The sequence below is a fragment of the Pinus tabuliformis genome, chromosome 5_1 (genome assembly GCF_031772625.1).
Source record: "Pinus tabuliformis cultivar Carrire ecotype Pingquan chromosome 5_1, CPIR1, whole genome shotgun sequence".
NCBI lineage: Eukaryota > Viridiplantae > Streptophyta > Pinopsida > Pinales > Pinaceae > Pinus > Pinus tabuliformis.
The window spans coordinates 452,739,654-452,745,862 of NC_142305.1; the positions used below are offsets into that span (position 1 = coordinate 452,739,654).

At 35.8% G+C, this 6,209-nt stretch overlaps 1 pseudogene; it reads right to left on the reverse strand.

The window, feature by feature from the left end:
• Window positions 1–2,012: 2,012 nt before the first annotated feature.
• On the reverse strand, window positions 2,013–5,241 carry LOC149165440 (C2 and GRAM domain-containing protein At1g03370-like; annotated as a pseudogene).
• Between the last annotated feature and the right edge of the window lie 968 nt (window positions 5,242–6,209).

Genomic DNA, 6,209 nt, shown 5'->3' on the forward strand with positions numbered 1-6,209 from the left:
AGGTGCGAGTTGTTGGTCCTCTCTCACATTCATTTTGTAAACAATATTAAGATTTGGGTTGTTGAACTTAACTTCTTTTCCATGAATTGTGTCTTCAATTAGTTCTTCAAAAGTATCTAGCAAACCTTCTACATTATATCCATTTGTCTTTAGTTCATGTAATACACTGAAAATTGAAGAAAATACATTGAGGTAGGCTGTAGTGCCAACATTGGCTTTGTCAGGCCAGAAACTAAATACATTTACAACTATTTCCTTGTCCTCCTGCAAACATGCAACTAATAATAGATTACATTAGTGAAAACTATTGTTATACCTAACTTCAATTATCTCAATTAGGTTGTAACATGCAAAAAAAATTGAAATGACATTTTGATATGGTCACCTTTACTATTTTCTTTAGATAATCCCACTTGATATCCCTTGTACAAAATTATTCAAAACACTTATGAAGTGCACGGGACTTGCCTACACATCAATATAAATAATTTAGAAACAAATTTTTATGGCCACTTCAAAAGGACCCTGCAATGGCTCAAGAGAAACTTTGATCCTTCTTACGTGTATGGTACCATGACCCCTAATTTGGTATTCTGACATTGATGTAATGATATTTTGAATTTCACAACATGGTCAACAATTTTAGACAAATTAAATTGTTAACATATTACCTAATTGATGAACTTGTTGAAACAATGTTCAGAAAAACAATGAAACCTACCGATTCTTGCATCACAGCCTAAGAAAACAATTAGATCCAAACAACCATCAAGCTCAAGAAGATCAAAATTCCGTGCAACCTAAATTGGATTCAATACCAAAGTGTTGATAAGCCATTCCTTTGTAGTCTGGAACACTAGTGGCAAGGCCACAATGTAGGGAACATCAAGCTTGGACAAAGCTTGTATAACACGAGGACGATCCTATCTAGTAGGTCCACCCACAAGTGTAAACACAGGCAAGGAAACCAAAACATCTACAAGAGATTTCTTTTTTATTGGATCATACAATAAATGCTCCACAGGGGTGGAAAAATCTAATCCATCTAAAAATATTGTCACAACCTTTGCACCTCTAGCTTCCAATTACATCACAACAACAACATAGTGGCAATCATCACCAATAATAATGTGGCTTCATTGCAAGGTGATACCAATGACTGGTGCATTTAGGTTTTCATTTTCATCCTTTCTAGTGTCATACAAATTCAAATACTCCTTAACATCATCATACATGCAAGGAGCCAGAGGGTGCCATATTCCTATGTCCAAATAGACAACTAGATCAACAAAATCCAATTGTGTTTTATTTAGTGCAAACACATACAACCCAACAATCATCTTAAAGAAGTTTTCAATATTCTCTAGGGATCCACCCAACTGAAACTACAAACACATGATATAGGCTCTAACATCTTGAGCCTTGTTTCTTGGAAAATACTTGAGGACTTTGGGTAGGGTCCTATCAAGCTTAAGCACAGTTTACTCAAATCTAATGACTTCTTATTTATTTTAAACATTTGAAAGAAAGTACTTTTGGATTGGCCCAACTAATACATACTGAGCATGGTTACTAGGTATCTGATGCCTTAGAAGGCAGGATTACTATTTTGGATCCTCAAAAATAGAAAATGGCCTTGACTAACTATGATCACACTTCATCTAGTGACACCTTTGCAAAGAGAGATATCTTTGGAGATCTTCACCAAAAGGAAGGTACATTAAAATTCAACAATGGCTCTCAAGGTAGCCATCATATTGATGATGAAGAGGCTACGTCCTCTCATACTATGGGCACTAAGAATGTATGTGATATATCAGGAAAAAAAAATTCCGCTTGTAAGGCTGAACTGTCTTCCACGTCCCTTGATTCATTCAAGTGCTCTAGTAGAAAATAAAATGATAATTGGCAAGACTTGCAGGTAAAGGATTTCAAATCCAATTATTTACCTGGTAATGATTATTGTCTTGAAGGATCTTGGAATGGGTGCAATCAAAGAGATGAGGAAGCACCTAAAAATGGTCTCCAAAAGGCATACCATGAAGGGTAAGAACTTTGTCAATAATCCAGCCATTTCCATCAAGAAGCTTTGAATTTTGCTGGATACTTGTGATCTCTACACCAAACCTGGAAACATTTCTATTGAACTTGTACCAGATCTGCCTTTGGTATACTTTTTGTTTGTAAATTTCCCATGTTGTGGTTTTGTAGTTCAGACAACCAGATTTCTCCATTATCTCTTTGTCTAAGCGACCCCCGTCATATAACTCCATGAGTGACTCAACCTATCATTAGGAATTGCAAAAAAAATATTAGTAGGGATGTCTTTCTAATCAACAAGTAATACTGAATTAGTAAGAGCCACTTTCCGCAAGTTGTTGAGTTTCATTGTTTATTATATCAATGATGTAGCATGATCTTACCAAAACAAACCATCAACAAAATAGTTTGAACTTTGTCCAAAACAGCCTAAATATCAGAATGATAACTTCACAAGAATGCAGAACAGGGTAATGCCTCATGAATTGAGATACTTACACTGAATGGTAATGTTTGTGAATGGACCTTGGTCATGCTTGCTTCCTCGACACCCAAAAAATATCCAAAATCTTCATTTTGGAGATCCCCTGAATCTGTCGATTCTTCATCCTCTACTATTTTCATCTTTTGCTCAAGACTCAATGCCCTATTCCTCCATAGTGCCATGATTGTCCTATTTGACATATAAATTGTAGTTTCTTAGGAATCAAACAAGAAATATATTTCAAGCTTTGTTCAAAATTCCAAACTAGCTTGTCTCAAATTCATGCACATCCACTCTTTATTTTAAATTTTCTTTATTGGAATTCATGAAAATCAATCCTCTTTCATTGATCCAATATTAATTCTGCCATTTTTACAAGTGACAAAGGACAATGTATGGTTGCTATGATGAGAAAAGAACTCAATGTGTACCTTCATGCAACATTGTAGGAAACAAAGGTTTGAAAATGGAACTTGAGTCTTCCATTGTCATTTGTGTACTTTGCACCATGGCTAGCATCAAGGCCTCTACCTCTGCAAAGGAAGATGAGCAAAGATGGACTACCCATTGATGCTAAGGAAGGAGACAACTCCACTATTTCCTCTATATCTTCCCACAGGAAGGAAAATTTGGTTTTATGTCCAAAGAGATTTGCATAGAAACCTAGCATCCTTGCAAATAAGAATAAGCAAACCTGCAAAACATAAATTCATTTGAGACCCATGTTTTGGTATGTTATTTACAACAACTCATGCAAATGTATCTTAGGCATATATACCCAAAGAGGCATTTTATGTTTCAAGTAGCAAGAAAAATCATTAATCAGAAACTCGATGAATTTGCCTAAGTTGAGCACCAGGAATCTGCATAGAATTATTTCTCATTGTGATGATGTCTAGAAAAATAGGGAAATCCATTGAACTATATGTATGCCAAGGAAAAGACAAGTATCTACTTGATATTTAATATCGAAAGATGAATACCTTTTTCCAACTTCCTTTTCCATCTTTGTTATGTACTGAGTAACAACATCAGGACCCTTTGTATTTGTCAAAAATATCCAAAGGTACAACTTCGATTGGAAAGCTTGTGCTAGTCTTTCCTGAAGTGGGATCCAAAAATCAGCCAGTTCCTATGAAATAAATTTCAGAAAAATGATCTCAGCATACCCTAGAGATGTAGCCTCAACAAAAGGCCCTTCAAAGTTAATGACTTATATACATCCATGAAAGAAGGAGGTTGTTATATTGCATCATATTCAAATATTTCTATAGAATTATTTGGAGAATGAAAGTCATATGGAAATCATGAATAGAAGCATGGAGAAGCATAGAATCTCAAGCAAAAAATATCTGGATAGTTTTATGACATTTTACCATGCCATTGAGGATCCAGTGTCTGCAGTTTGATTGAACTTGTTCGAGGTTTCCCATTACAAGTAAATACCACATATGGATCTGAATAACTAGTAGCATCTACAACATAGAAATTCTTTCCTTCAATTAGGGCGAATGTTAGTAGCCATCCATCTACCTGTGCTTTAATTCCATGATCACTAGCTGTAATCAAGCCATGAATAAGTTTGAGAAACCAAAATGTTTTTTAACAATTTCCAATCTTACTTTTATCTAAATAAGAGCTCTAGGAACTGAAATGACTCAGAGCATGAATGACATATTGTCTTACCCTTTTGGAACCATGCATGCATGAAATGTGAAATCATCTTGAAAATATGCTCCACTTGGAGAACAAGTAACCCACATGCAATAACTTCTCCCAAACAATGAGGTATTAGCCAGGGAGATGTGCAAAAGGAGATATGCCAAATAAAATAATGTATATACCATGGTAAAAACCCCAACGTAACTAACAATAAGCTTTCATTTCGATTGGGGATCCATTTGCAAATATAACCTTGGTTGTTCTTTCTCAGAGGCCAAGGATGAAACATCCAGTGGTGTAACATACTAAGAAAGAAACTTGGAAAAATGTTGGTAGTTGTCCTTTAGTCCTTGTCTCACCCCACCTTCAATCATGATTTTCATCATTGTACTTTGAATAAAATTCATTCTCTAGGAAATAGAAAGATGGGAGGATTCCTCTTTGGTTGGTACTTCTAGCCTTGGTATGATGCAGAAAAGCAATTCACACCTAAATGAACTTCCATATGGAACATCTGGTGTACTTATACTTTCTAATACTACAAAAACCTTCCCATCTGCTATGAGATAAGTTTTTCCTTCTGTAGCTTTGACGACCTTCACCAGTTTAGTTGTAGCTTTGGTGTATGTGACCACTCTTTTCATGGGTTCCCCTACTGCTTTTCTCCAAGGTCCTTCAACAAGGTCAGTTGTCCCCTCTAGTTGCGCTAGCTCATGCTTGAAATCATTGTTGGGCCCAAAGAGAATGGCATTTAGATTTCTAGGACTAGTAGCATAGGTTTGGTCTAAAAGAATTCCTCCTGGTAGAGGGCTAGGAATTTCCTGTTCGCCTGAATCTATGCTATCAAAGCCTTCTTCAAAAAACCCATCTGACTGCTCTTCCTCTGAATTATCTTCACAATCATGGTAATTTTCTAACGATTCTGACTCAGCCCTTTCAATCTGGTTGGTAGTTTCAGTAGTTTTGTTGGTAGTTTCTGTAATTTTGTTGGTAGTTTCTGTATTTTTGTTCGTGAACATTGCAAAGAAACTGCCTGTGAGGGATGGGGTATTCATTTTATCTTCTTGTACAAATGATGCTTCTTCTGACGCTCTAGATCCAAAGGAGGACAGTGAACTGTTGGAAATTATTGTCGGTGTTTCCATTAGTTTTGTTGATTCCCTTGCGCTAAGACTTTCTCCATTAACATATCTGGTCAACCCAGACTCTTGATGAAGAAATGTGTTGTAATTCTCTTTACCATATAGAGATATTGTGAGAAGAATCTCCCATGAATCACAAACATCACTGAGTCTTTGTTTTTGAGTTCTAGTAATGAAGTATCTGACTAGGTAATTAAATGACTTCTTCAGTCTGCCCCCTTACAATCAGGTCTATTTGAAACTGCAACTAAAAGAGACAAATTAGGGTGCAAATAAGAATGGATTCAAAAAAACCCTTTCAAGTTCAAGAGTCAAATCAAATCATGGGTGAATGATAGCCTTAGTCAAATTGTTGTAAGTGCAAATTATCTTATATCATTCTTCAGAAGTTAGTTTTTAAGCCAAACAAACATTTAAAGAGTGGATAAAGAGAGGCCAACCAGTAAAGTGAACTTGGAAATGTTTTATGCCTTGACTTCTAGAGAAGATATCAACATGCATCAATCTCAAGTTCTTAGTGAAGATAATGTTGATGATAGTGTTCATTTATTTGATGATGTTCTTGGGGAGAGATGGAGTCTGAAATCATTAGATAATTCTTTTATTGAAACTATAGGTAGAACAATTGGACATCAAGGTGGAGATTTAGAGAATATTCAGGGAAATATGTTGTTTTACCTCTGGAAGAGATCTCATTGTGTGGTCAAAGGGATGAGGAACTAATTGTTGAAGATGACTTCAGAAGGGTAACTCAACAATCAAACTTGATGTTAAAACACATGCCAAGGTTGGAAATTCAGGATCAGAGGTATAGTTTCCCCAAAGACCCTGAATTGTCTGAGAATTATGGGTGTTCTTTTTCAGAGGACATGGTTAATGCA